A 14,085-nucleotide genomic window follows, 5' to 3' on the forward strand; every position below is an offset into this window, starting at 1 on the left:
GAGGATGGATGGGGCCATGTATCGCGAGATCTTGGCCAACAACCTCCTTCCCTCAGTAAGAGCATTGAAGATGGGTCGTGGCTGGGTCTTCCAGCATGACAACGACCCAAAAGACACAGCCAGGGCAAACTAAGGAGTGGCTCTGTAAGAAGCATCTCAAGGTCCTGGAGTGGCCTAGCCAGTCTCCAGTCCTGAACCCAATAGAAAATCTTTGGAGGGAGCTGAAAGTCCGTATTGCCCAGCGACAGCCCCGAAACCTGAAGGATCTGGAGAAGGTCTGTATGGAGGAGTGTGCCAAAATCCCTGCTGCAGTGTGTGCAAACCTGGTCAAGAACTACAGGAAACTATGATCTCTGTAATTGCAAACAAAGGTTTCTGTACCAAATATTAAGTTCTGCTTTTCTGATGTATCAAATACTTATGTCATGCAATAAAATGTAAATTAATTACTTAAAAATCATACAATGTGATTTTCTGGATTTTTGTTTTAGATTCCGTCACTCACAGTTGAAGAGTACCTATGATAAAAATTACAGACTTCTACATGCTTTGTAAGTGGGCTTTGTATATATATTATATATATATATTATATATATATAATATATATATTGTATATATATATATTATATATATATATAATTTTTTTTTTTTTTTTTACATGACTTAGTCATGTTAAAATGACTAAGAAAAAAGTACACCCTGTTGAATTCTAGGACATAAAAAAAAATCACCTGGTCTTTAGCAGGTCTTAAAATGAGGTAAATATATATATATATATATATATATATAGTTACAAAGGAAGTATTACAAATGCCTCATCTAAGCCACATTTGTCTTGTTCTTCTTTCTTCTTTCCCCTTGCAGTGAAGTGGACAGAGCAGAACTTTCTCAACAAGCGACTGCATAAGCTGCTAAAGGAAATGGAGGTCAAGGGTGTGTCCAAATGAGCTTGACATTTTCGAAAACCACAGCAAATTAACAATCGCACCTTCAAAGATGTGTTATCACAGCACCCACACACTTTTAGCTATTCTCATACACAAACACACACACACACACACACACACACACACATATATATATATAACCACACGTGAGCCTCAGTATTCACGCGTGGACCCTCCTACTCACACTTCAGCTGCTAATTGTTGCACTTTCTGTGCCATGTGTATAACACGAGTCAAATGCAGTGACTGAATAGAACGACTGACTTTGCAAAAAATAAGTTGCTTTCCGATAATATGCATGAGCGAAATACTAGAGAATAACTGAAATTGTAGGGCTGGGCGTATATTGGTGCAACTCTTTCCTGCTCTAGTACTTCAGTAGTCCCTTAAATCGCCAGAGTTAAAATCCTGGTGTTAAAGACTTTTATAGCAAAGAGTTAAAGTTCTGGTGTTGAATTTCAAATGAAAACCAAGCCATTTTCAGAAATCTTCTGCATGGAGAAAGTTGCCTTTTGTCTTAAACTTTTATACAGCAGGTATAGGCATTTTTCTTAACAAGGAAGTAAACTATTTTAAAAATGTATTAAAAATTGTGGATGTATGGTGGATGCATGCAAATATACTGCTAAAGAATTATGTCAGTTTTAGGACAACCAATAGCAACAGAGGAGACAGTGACATTGCAGATATGACTAAATGGAAAGTGTACATTTCCAATAATTTAGGGGGATATTCTAAGGGAAACACCAGCTAAATGCAAACTCCCCGGCCTGCTCTCAAAACATTTATCTTAGACACACTCCCACCATTGTGTCTCTGTTAACAGCCATCAGGCACCTCCTAAAACAACGGCTTCCGGAATGCCTGCAAGTGTGTGTAGGGCTGGAAAGGTCAAATTCAGATCACCCCAAGACACGACTACACCAGTGCAAGCACCAAAGAGCATATCTTGTTCTCATAGTATCAGATGGGTAGCTTCATTCATGTGAATTAAATGTGGAAAAATTACCTTCATCATCACTGTAATGATAAAATACAAATGCAAATCTGGTGCAAGGGATTCATTAATATGACTGTTGGGTAGGGTGACCATACGTCCTCTTTTTCCAGGACATGTCCGGCTGGAATTTCGCCCAAAATATCCGGGATTCGGCTTTTGCTTTCTCGTCGCCATTCATTTTGTTTACATGCACACCTTTTGATTCAATAGGACTGAATTAATTAATTCCGATTGGTGAATCTGAATGTAGTGTTTTCATGAACGCTAAACAAGTGATCGGTTGATGTGCGTTTTAGCATTGCTAAGTAAATTCCTGTGTTTTCGTCTCGATCGGGATCCGTGTGAAGCAGAATGCATGACCTGCAAAGCTGGCACGTACGTGTCAGTGTCAAATAATGTAATAATGTAAACATAATGAATGGTGACTGTAGAAAGCAAAAGCCGAATCCCGGGCATTTTGGGGCGATCTCTAAATCCTGGCCAGACATGTCCTGGTTAAACAGGACGTATGGTCACCCGACTGTTGGGACAATTCTGTCTGATGAAGCAGAGTTGCTTGCACCTCTAATACACATCTAAACAATTTGCTTCACAGGACAAGACTTATCTAAGAGCTTATAAACGGAGTAGAATTGTGGTGAACTTAGAAACATTAAAGTATTCTAATGTACAGACAAGTCTGGGAACTATTGCTTAAACATCCATTGAGGAGAATATGTTAATTCACTTCTCCCTTTGTAGACCACCACCATTTGCCTTCAGGTTATTTGGATTCTGTCAATTGATTTTGGTGTTTGTATTCCACTCCTGTTTTACAATAGCCTGGGAAAACCCAGACAACTTCCGTCAAATTTAGATTTGCTCTGCAAGTAGTCTGGCAAAGAGCTCATTCAAGCCCATTTCTAATCCGTCGAAATCACGGCACCAATCAGAAACGTTGAGGCGGGCTTTACACGATGACGATCGCTCTGATTGGTTTTAGGTCTATCCAATTGCGCCCAGAGGCATTTGAGCGACGTCCGTTGTTGAAGCGCATCAACTTTTAAATGCATTATTATATTCAAATTGCAAACACATGAGGACAGTCTCCATGAAAGACCCAGTGGCAGATGAACCTGCTACTACATTTCTCTCCGAAACGGTAGGAAAATTAAATTAGATTTAATAGAGGATTTTAACTGTGACAAGATGATTGACAGGGCAGTTTACGTGACAGGATGCACGCGACAGATCCGTCCGATAAAGATGACGAAGTAGTATGTCCCAAAGCTTGCCTACTTTTTTGCAACACATTCAAAAGTAAATACCTTTTCTTCACAAAAAGAGTACATACTTTTATGGCGTAGTGTAATTTAGGCGAATTAGGACGCAGCATATGGCTTTACACGATGACGATCGCTCTGATTGGTTTTAGGTCTATCCAATTACGCCCAGAGGCATTTGAGCGACGTCCATTGGTGACGCCCCTTTGGAAATGAGTTATTAATAAAGCTTTGCAAGACCATAACTCAGTTACTACTGAGAATGGTCTGGTTTTAACCAGGCTAGTTTTACAATACTTGGCTCAGGGAATAAGAAGGCATAAGAGACTGCGGTAACACTTTAGAATACTGTTCCTTCATTAATGAATACCTACACAGGAACAAATGAGTAACGCACTATTAACATTGTAGTAACTACTATTAACTAACTCTGATTAACGAATTAGTAAGTAATAGCATTCAGTCGAATGTGGTAGTTCACTATTATCTAATCAATAAATACTATTTTTCATACCTCACTGAAGACTACTAAGAACTACTATATACAGGTTCATAATTAATATTAATAATGCATAATATATAATAAGGTAATGGTAACTCATTAGTAATTAATCAAGTGTTACTACATCCTTCAAAAGGGACTACTAATAATTTGGATCAGTATTCTAAAGTGAAAAACATGATAACTGCCTAATATTGACTGAAGTCATTGTAAGTTTTTAAGGCCTTTGTAAGGTTTTGGATAGTAATGAATCAAGTGTTACAACATCTTTATAAAGGAACTACTAATTATTTGGATCAGTATTCTAAAGTGAAGATCATGGGAACACACTAGTAATGACTAAAGCGTTACCAAATCCATTGGAAGGAATTACTATTCAAAATCTTACAAAAATCTCAAAAGCTTACAATGACTTCAGTCAATATTAGGTAGTTATCATGTTTTTCACTTTAGAATACTGATCCAAATAATTAGTAGTTCATTTAGAATGATGTAGTAATAATTGAGTCATTACTAGTGGGTTACCATTACCTTGTTTTATAAATTATGCATTATTCATGTTAATTATGAACCTGTAGATAGTAGTTCTCTAGGAGGTATGACAAAAATAGTAGTTATTGATTAGCTAATAATGAACTACTACATTCATCTGAATGCTATTACTTACTAATTTGTTAATCAGAGTTTCTGTTAGTTAAAAGTAGTTACTAGAATGTTAACAATGCGTTACTCGTTTGTTCCTGTGTAATTATTCATTAATGAAGGAACGGTATTCTAAAGTGTTACCGAGACTGCTGATTTTGGAGAAAGTCTTTTACCCTGCCCCTTCTGCACACCAGTGCATATGATCATACTGGAGATTGGAGAAAGGCTTTTACTCTGCCTCCCTCTTCTACACAGCAGTGCATTCATTGTTACAGCACAGTTTTTCTCTAAAGTCTTTCCATTCTACTGTCTGTATATTTAAACATGTAACTTAATAAAGACTTTGCCTGCTTTAAAGGCTTTGAGAATATTTACTCTCACTGCTGATAACTGTTAAAAGCTAAAGTGATTGTAACTTTTAATATCTAAAGTTCAGGTTAAATCCTATGTTTTCCTATCAGTTCTAAAAAAGCTTACCTTTAAAGAATAAGAGGTTAAAGGACAACAACAACATTAATGGAAGTCAGATTAATTATATTGGATTCAGATAAGTAATTGAATTATGCACGCCATTCTTCAACTGCATTTATTTCTGATTATTGCCTCAAAATACCAGCTTAAACTTCTAGCCTTACAGTTTTTGGTGACCCCGACGTGATAACTTTTGGTGAGTTTGCTTTTTTTTTATTCACATCTACCTCGCTTTGTAACTGACTTTGGATTTAGAAATTTCAGTTACGTCACATAACTGCCAGATTCAAACTGTGCTTTTGCGCTTTAGGTTGGCGCTGAGCCAGACACGGACGCGCTCAGCGCTTGTCATTTATCACAACTATACAGTGTTTTCAACCACATAATGTTTATTTTAGGTTTAGACATTTAAATACACATTAGCGATAGTAAAACAAAACATTTAGAGTTTGTAAAATACACAATGATGTCTATGGAAGAAGCAGTAACAAAATGGATGCAGCAATAACAATCCATTCAAAAAATTATTTATTATACATGTTTTATTCATATCAGACACACATAGAGGGCATAAGTAACTATAAAGTTTACTCTATTCTTCTCCCAGTTTACCAGCCACTTACATTAAGCATAGCGTCAGTTCTGGCATGTCACGTTAGTCAAGCTCGCATCTGCTGACTCTCAGCTGATCCATGTCTACCTATAGGAATACGACGCCTATCACTGTATACATTTATAAGCTCCTTCAGTATTATCAGCAGCTATAGCGTTACTTAGGAGCTAAATACCCTCCTCCATTCCCAGCTCCTCCTCTCGTCAGTCAGTATGGCATCTGATTCCCCTTGAATCAGAATAAATTCTCGAATCATGTTGTACTTTAAATCTTGAATTAATGATATCTGCAATACATTCATGTTGGTTCTGTACTGTTTACCCTAAGGGGGGTTATCACTGCTCTCCCTGCTTGTCAAGTTTTGTGTGTTTTCTGATTGACCACAGCTCTGCCCAAACTTGAAAACTGCTTTATCTCTGATGAACGCAAAGGACAACTCAAATCTGTTCACTTTATGATTTTTTATTTTCTTAAAGATGGTTTGATAGATTTGGGATGAAACAGAATAGGTTGATAACCTTTAATATACACAAACAAAATATGAATTAGTTACAAAAAAATCTCAATAACACTTTCTCAAAGTAATAATACAAAATGGTACTGAATTCTCAAACCAAACAAAGTAATTTAGATCTCTAAACCTAGGATCTCTAATAGTTAATAATTAAACAATACACATGATCCCATAATTAAATGTATAATAATTAAACAATACACATGCTTAGAGTAATGTTACTTCTGTTTAGTTCTACGTTCACATAATAAAGTCTGCACTATTTAATTTAAATTGCACGTTACAACCAAGTCATATACTCACAATTCACAAAAAGTCATATACTGTAGAACAGGGGTCGGCAACTGGCGGCCCGCGGGCCAAAACTGGCCCGCCAGTAATATTTTCTGGCCCGCCGGATTATTTTGGAAGTCCTAAATGCTGTACAAAACTCTTCCACTACTTGAGAAAAGCCGTAGCCGCGCGGCGATTTCCCCGCCGCATACTGTGTGAAATGCCCATATAGGGAAACATGCGGCGCGGGATTACATTTTAAAGTAGAACTGTGCGTTCACAGCGGACGCGAATAGCACGTCAAATTCGCGCCTGCCGCGTCTAGTTATACGCTTGACCACTTTGTGTGCATTCGCGCGTCAAAAGACGGTAGCGGTCAGAACTCTGGTGTAGCCTACTTTGGACGGAGCCAGCGGTCTGACTGACAATAGCCCACTCCCGACATCTTTTGACAGCGTATCCGCACTTAATTCTGACCATCTGTACACCTCTGAGGAGCTGTTTGGAAACCATTGTCAGTCAACAACATTCTTTTTTTGCAAGGATGTTTGAAATAGTTCGGCAGAAAATAGCCTACTTCATTTGTAGGGCAATATGATTTTCGTTTGTTGCTTAGAAATTTGAGTGATAGACTTTGTCCTATTTAATTTATGTTATTTATATTTCAAAAAAAAATTCTGTGGCATTTTTTTTTCTCTGCTGACAGTACAATGTTAAAATAGCCTAATATTTATGCTGACAGTACAATGTTAAAATAGCCTAATATTTATATTGACACGAACACAATTTTTGTATAGCATTTATAATTATTATAGGCAACTTAATCTCCTTCTTTCCGTTAGAGACATTTGAATGTGAGATTCTGGAAACGAGATCTAAATTTTGCGGACCCGTCAGGTCGGGAAATAAAGCGGGTGAACACAGAGTGTATTTTAAGCGGTTGCTGAATAGAACCTTGTGGGAGCGGGACGGGAAAAAAAACAGTCCCGGCGCAGACCTCCTTAAACCTTAGGTGTGTATGTGTGTGTCCCGAATAAATAATAATAATAAAAAAGGAATAAAGTTTAAAAGTCGGACTGTAAGCGAATGAGGCATGATTGCTATTCACACCTAAAATGGCTGTAATCTGTTACCACAATAGAACTTGATCTGTTTAAAATGATTTCCTTGATATATGCAGGTGTTAAATTCAAAATTAAAATTTGTCTAATCCAGTAATTCATTTTTTCTATTTTTGATCTGAGCACAATCAGAAAATCAGAAAACCTGTCATTATTCGTTTTTTCATTTTAGTTCAGGAAATAAATAATGGAAAAACAAGTAGTTTTTCATCTTTTTTTTTTTTTTTGGTTTTAATTTGAAAAAAAACGATTGAACGAATGATCCATGGACGGTGACGGACCCATCATATTCCGCGATCATAGGCCTATATAAGAGTATTTAATTTGTATCCATAGACCTACTCTGTGTAGCTGGCCCGCCATCTACTGGCTAAAAAAAATATTGGCCCGCGGCCAAAGTTACTTGCCGACCCCTGCTGTAGAAGCATGAACTCAACACATTCAAATACATTTAATCCTACCAGTTGCGTCTTTGGATGATCAGGAGCTGTGGTCACAGTATCTTTCTTCAGGAACAGATGAGAGAGCCAACAGAGCTGTTACCAAACATTTTAATGCCATGCACTCCCCGTGGGTGCGCAGGTAAATATGGTCCCAAGAGCACTTCCTAGAAGTTGGTTCCACCAACTCTGGTTGCATAGTTGCCCCCTGCAGTTTGGGAGTGCTCAGTACAACTTGTCCATGAATTGACACAACACCTCCCACTTGACCTCCTGGTTCTTCAACCCAAGGAGGTTACACCAGTACTGTGATATGTTGGATTTAGTTACTCCATTTTTGATCCTGTTGTTGCTGCTGCTCTTCAACTGGAAGCAGGACAACTATCCGTCTGACATCCCTGTGAAGAACTGTTGCAGGTATCTTGGTTGAATGTTTTTTCATCTTTTTGGTGGGCTTCACAGTTGCGACTGGGTAGCTGGGGAAGGATCGGAGATATACATCCCTTACAATTCCCTTCCTGTCAGTGTTGACGTCAATGACTCTGGCAAGCCTGAATTGACCTCTCAAGGCGTTCTGGTCAGCCAGCCAGATGACATCTCCAATTGCCACATTCCTGTGAGCTGTGTGCCACTTGGTCCGGACAAATAGGTTTGGTCCGGCTAACTGGCTCCATTTCCTCCCGAACCGGTCAACTTCTGTTTGGATGGTTCTTAATCTCTTGTAAGAGTATCCTTCAAAGTCAAAGGTCCCTGGATCTCCTCTGGGTCCAGTTCTTCCGAGCAGAAGTGAATTTGGGCTAATGTATTCTACACAGTCCTCCCGGTTCTGAGTCCTGGCATTAATAGGTCGTTCATTTGCGAGGCTGGAAGCCATATAAAGGAAAGTTTGAAACTCACCCCATGTAAAGACTCCATTACCCCCAGATTTTGCAAAGCCCGCTTCACAGTCCGGACAGCAGCTTCAGCAGCTCCGTTTCTGTGAGGTGAGTCTGCTGGATGGATCTTCCAGCTCCATTCTGTGCCATGCTTGGAGACTTCATCTTCAAGCTTTGATTTCTCCAGTCGGTCCAGAAACATGTAGAGCTCTTCGAGGGCAGGTCTGGCTCCGACAAAGTTCTTTCCAGGATCCGACCACAATTTCTTTGGATGTCCTCTCAGTGCCGTAAATCTTTGGTAGGCTAACAGGAAGCCTTCAGCTGACTGGTCACTGACAAGGTCTGTGTGCATAGCTCTGGACGCCATGCAACAGAAGACAATTCCCCACACTTTGAGTTTCACCTTCTTTCTCACCTCATCCTTCACTTCGTAAGGTCCAAATAAGTCCACTGTCGTGTACTCAAATGGATTAGCTGGTGTTATTCGCTCCAATGGAAGGTCAATCATGATCTGTTGGCATCTTCGGGCCTTAAGTCTCCTGCATGTCACACAGTTATCAACGATCTTCTGAGCTAGTTTCCGGCCTCTTACCACCCATGCTTTCCTTCTCATCCGGAGGAGTGTACCTGCAATTTCTTCATGATTTGCCTTGTGGGCTTCTTGAGCTAGAAGAGTGGATATCCATGATGTGCAGGGCAAGATTGGTACTGCAGTTTTGTCTTTATTAAAGATTTGGAATCTTCCTCCACAGAGCAAAAGTCCAGTGCTTTCCTCCCTGACCACAGCAAGCCTGCTGAGTGTGGTGTCTGGCAAGGTTACCTCCTTTTGAGCCGCAAGGAAGAGATCCCTGAGTGCATCTTCACACTCCATGATGATAAGTGTAGCTTCCTTGACTCTGGACTTGATCTCAAGAGCTGAAGGAATCTCCTTCCTCTTTGGCTTGCTTGTGGTTCAGGTCTTGGTCAGCATTTCTTTCCACTTTGTGGCAGCTCTCCACACCCAGGCAATGACTCTTATCAACCTGGTTAAACTGCTGAACTTATTGATGTTAAGGATTTTCCTCACTGAAGAACCAGAAGGTGGCCTCCGGACTTGGATTTGGTGCCCTTTTCCGCTAGGGCTGCTTTGCAGGTCCTTGTTTTGGTCAGAGGTTGGAGACATTGGCATTGCAGTAGCAGGTGGAGCATGTTGTTTTTTTCTCACCTGTGCTCGGGTCAGTGCTGCTGTAAAACATTTCCTTTGGAGCTTGTTTATACCTTCTTTGGCATCTGCAGCGACATCTTTGGCTGACTTTGTCGGCCACTCCTCCACAGGTTGTTTCAGAAACTCTGGGCCATTTTGCCACACAGAGTTCTCTTTGAGGTCTTCTGGGGTTGCTCCTCTTGTTGTGAGGTCAGCAATGTTTTGCTCACCTGGAATCCATCTCCAGTCTTCAACTGATGTGGACTTCTGGATCTCTCCCACTCTGTTTGCAAAAAAGCTCTGGTACCCATAACTGTCCCTTTGGATTGCACCCAGCACAGTTTGACTGTCCAGCAGATGAAACCACCGTTCGACTTGCATCCGACTGTGCTTTTCAATGTATTTCCTGAGTCTTGCAGCGAACACAGCACCACAGACCTCAGCCTTCACTGGTTCTCCCTTTTGGTCAAGTGGTGTGAGCTTGGCTTTGGACTCAACCAGCCGGACCAGGATGCCTTGCTCGGTCTCCCACCTGAAGTATGCAACAGCTCCATATCTCTGGTCGCTTCCATCTGAGAATGTTATTCCACAGGGTTCTCCAATACTTTCGACTGGTGTGAGGCTTCTATGGAAGGTAATTTGGTTGAGGCGTGTGTACTCCTCAAACAGATGGATGGCTTCTTCGCTAAGTCTTTCAGACAGAGGTGTGTCCCATGTGTCTCGTGTTAGAGTTTTGCCTCCAGCTTCTTGAAATGCTTTTCTGACTAGAATGGCTCCTTTCTGTTTGGCAGGTGTTGCAAGCCCTATTGGGTCATACAAACTAGCTACTTGGCTAAGCAGTTGTCTTCTAGTCAGTGGATTTGGAGTTTTTCCTCTCACCTCTTCTCGACCAGGTAACCAACTCCCAGGGCTTTGTTGTCTCCTTCTCAAATTTGGTAGGGGAGAATGAAGACTTCTTCTGATGATGCTGGATGTTCTGATGTAGACGTCTGCCTCCCACTTTGGCCTGATCGGACCCACGGCTTGAGAAAGAATCCACCTGCCTTCAGAATTTCTTTTTTGGTGGTTTCGTCTAGCTTTTCCAGGTCATTATGGGATGTCAGGATGTCATCTACATAGGAATCCTCTTCAAGGACTCTCCGTTCCTCCTCCAGATGAGTGAACATGGGCAGCTTTGCTGTCTCTCTCATGGCCAGTTGTGCGATGCACCCTGCTGGTCGATCGCCAATGTTGACCCTGGTGATGGCATATTCCTCAATTTCTCCATCTTCACTGTCTCTCCAGAGAAATCTATGGAGGTGCATCTCCATATCTTCAAGCCACACAGAATTGTACATCTTCTTGATGTCGCCGAGGGCAGCATGGACTCCTTTCCTGAACCTTAGTAGCACTGCTCGGATGGGATTAAGTACATCAGGCCCTTTCAGGAGAAGGTCATTCATGCTGATTCCTCTAAACTTCTGGCTGCTGTACCATACCAGTCGGACAGGTGTTGTTACAGAGTGTGGGTTTGGCACCACCAAGTGACTGACGTACCATACTGGTCCTTTCCAGTCAGCAATGGTCTCTCTAGTGAGTTTCTTTGCTGCCTTCCTTTCCACCATCTCATGGACTTGAGTCGTGTATGCTGCACGCCACTCTGGTTCTTTCTTAAGCTGTTTCTCCGTCCTCAGAAACGTGGCTTCCACTGCGCTTCTGTTGTTGGGCAGGGAACTTGGATCTTCAATCCAGGGGTATTTTGTGTCCCAGTGAGACTCCTGACTATGCGCATCTGACTTCACATATCTGAGGCCTTGCCTGATCTTAAGCTCTCTTTCTTCACTCAGAGTCATATCTTTGCCTCCTGGTTGACAGTTACCACACCGGCATCCTCCACACATGGGTTCGCAGGCCGCACCAATGCTGTCCCACTTCCACCAGTCCAAGAACTCTCTGCCCATAACAGTGGTTTTGGTTTCAGCTCTAGATTCTTGCATCTCAGCAATTTCTTGATACTTCACTGCTGTGGTTCTCATCGATCGTGCAAAATGAGTCTCAGAATTGTGCAAGGCCATGTCCACCACTTCACAGAGGTCTGGATGTGCTCCGCCAACGGTCTTTCCTAAAGGGCTTTCCCACAGGATAAGATCTCCTACCACCTTTACTCTCTGTGGAGCAAGTCTTCCTTCACGGTGGCTTATGAGAAGCTCAACATGTTCTGGTCTGTGAAGATCTTCCAAGTTGGTGTCGGGGAAGAACTTCTTGAGTTGCTGTGCTTTGATTACTCTGTGAACTTTTGCAATTTCATCCAACCCATAACAGATCAGCTCATGAGCTCTCTCCGTGCCTCTAGGTGTCTTGACTCTTACCTTGAGTAAGTATCTTTTGGTCTTTACCTTCATGGCCATGCCTCCAACTCCATGGACGACAAGCGTGATCTTTTCACTTTGAAGCTTCAGTCTCCTGGCAGCTATATGAGTGATTTAGTTGGTATCTGATGCTAAGTCAATGAGAGTTCCAATTTTCTGTCCTGCGTTGGTGGTTACTTCGAGAAGCATAAGAATAACTGGTAACTCACGTGTGCTTGAGTCCATCACTCCAGGAAGGCTTCTTCCAGTGCACTGTGATTTTGCAGCCATGTTGGTGAAGGCTCTCCTGAATTTCTCTGCCATGTCCAGGGTAAGCTCATATATTAATTTCTCTTGCTCCTCTGTGAATGTTTGCCTCCTGGTGCTGGGTTTTCCCACTTTCACAGATTCTTTCCCCTTGAATCCTCCTTTCAGGCAGAGAAAGAAATGGTGATCTGAAGAGCTTCCTCTTCTGCAGTCTCTGTTCCTGCACAGGTAAGTGTCCGTACATTCATCATCCTCTGCATGACATCTGAGGCATCTTCTGCATGCACCCAGCCTTTCGACAGCATTCAGCTTCTCACCAGACTTTATTTCTCTAAACTGCTTACAAAAGAAGATCTTCTCACGGTGCTTTTCATCTCCACAGACAACACATCCTCCTTTCCTCGTGGACTTTGTTGAGGCATACCTCTTCTCCAGGTACGTAGCTTTCTTTTCAGGTTTTTCACCTACATCCAGTTGGTCTAGTTTCTCTAGAATGTCCTCTTGTGTCTTTAAGAATGTTAGAAGGATGTCGAAGTGATTGTCAGGTGTGACTCCATTTCTTGGATTGGCCATGAATGTCAGCCAGTCCCTCTTTATATTATCTGGCAACTTGCTCTCAATGGATCTGATCACAAGCGGATTCTTTATGGCTCCAGTGCTTTCGAGCTCCGTGAGGTCATTCAGGGCCTTTTCCACAGCTTGAATTAGGTCAATTACCTTCCTTGGCTGGTGTGACTTTAAAGGAGGGATCCTCTCTAGGTCCTCAATTATCTCCAAGGCGATTGTTGGCTTGTTTCCATACCTGTTTTGAAGTACTCTAAATATGTCTTCAGCACTGTTGTATGTTGACAGGCTCAGGTCTCTACATATTCTCTCGTCCACACTGTCAAGGAGTTGGAACTTCTTCACTTCCACTGAGCCAGTCGGCTCTCCCTGCTTTTGCAGACTTTCCCAGTCTCTCCTCCATCTATGGAAATTCCTCCTAAACCCAGTGAATTTAGGTAGACTGGTTGGCTTTATTCTTACCACTGGTTGTAGAACTGCTGTTGGTTGAGGCTCTGGACCTCTTCTTTTCTCTTCTGCAATTTTTTGTGCGGTGAGGAATTGTACTCTTCTGGCCTCGAGGTTGCTGCCGAATGTTTTCAGGTCTTTTAATCTGCCTTTCAGGTGTGCTGTCTGATCATGTGGGATCCATTTTTCCCAGTCCTTCAGGCTTACAGTTGCATCATGGATTAGCCTCCTCGCTTTTTCCAGCTGCAGTTCATAGCCGTCTCTATTAATAGCAGTGATGGGGCTTGCTTGGGCTCTGTCACAGGATTTTTCCGCTTCTTGGATTGCAAAGTCTACCTCCTCTTTACCATATCTTGGCCAGAGGTTGGATTGGACTGCCTCACGGATATCCCCCAGTCTCATGTCGCACTCTTCCATTGTCCTTTCAAGCTCAGCTTGCTGGTGCTTGTCGAGCTTGACTTCTTCATCCTCCTCAGTTTCCGGTTCAGCCAGTAGGCCAGCCCTGTAGTCATCATTAGCATCGCTGACATACCTTGCCAGGGAACTGAGCTTGCTGAACTCCTCTTGTAGTTCATGCTTAATCATACCATCTGCAGCTTTGCTCAGGTAGTTTGCTTGCTTGGTGAAAGCAGAT

Source organism: Scardinius erythrophthalmus (assembly GCF_964197995.2).
Source record: "Scardinius erythrophthalmus genome assembly, chromosome: 1".
Lineage (NCBI taxonomy): Eukaryota > Metazoa > Chordata > Actinopteri > Cypriniformes > Leuciscidae > Scardinius > Scardinius erythrophthalmus.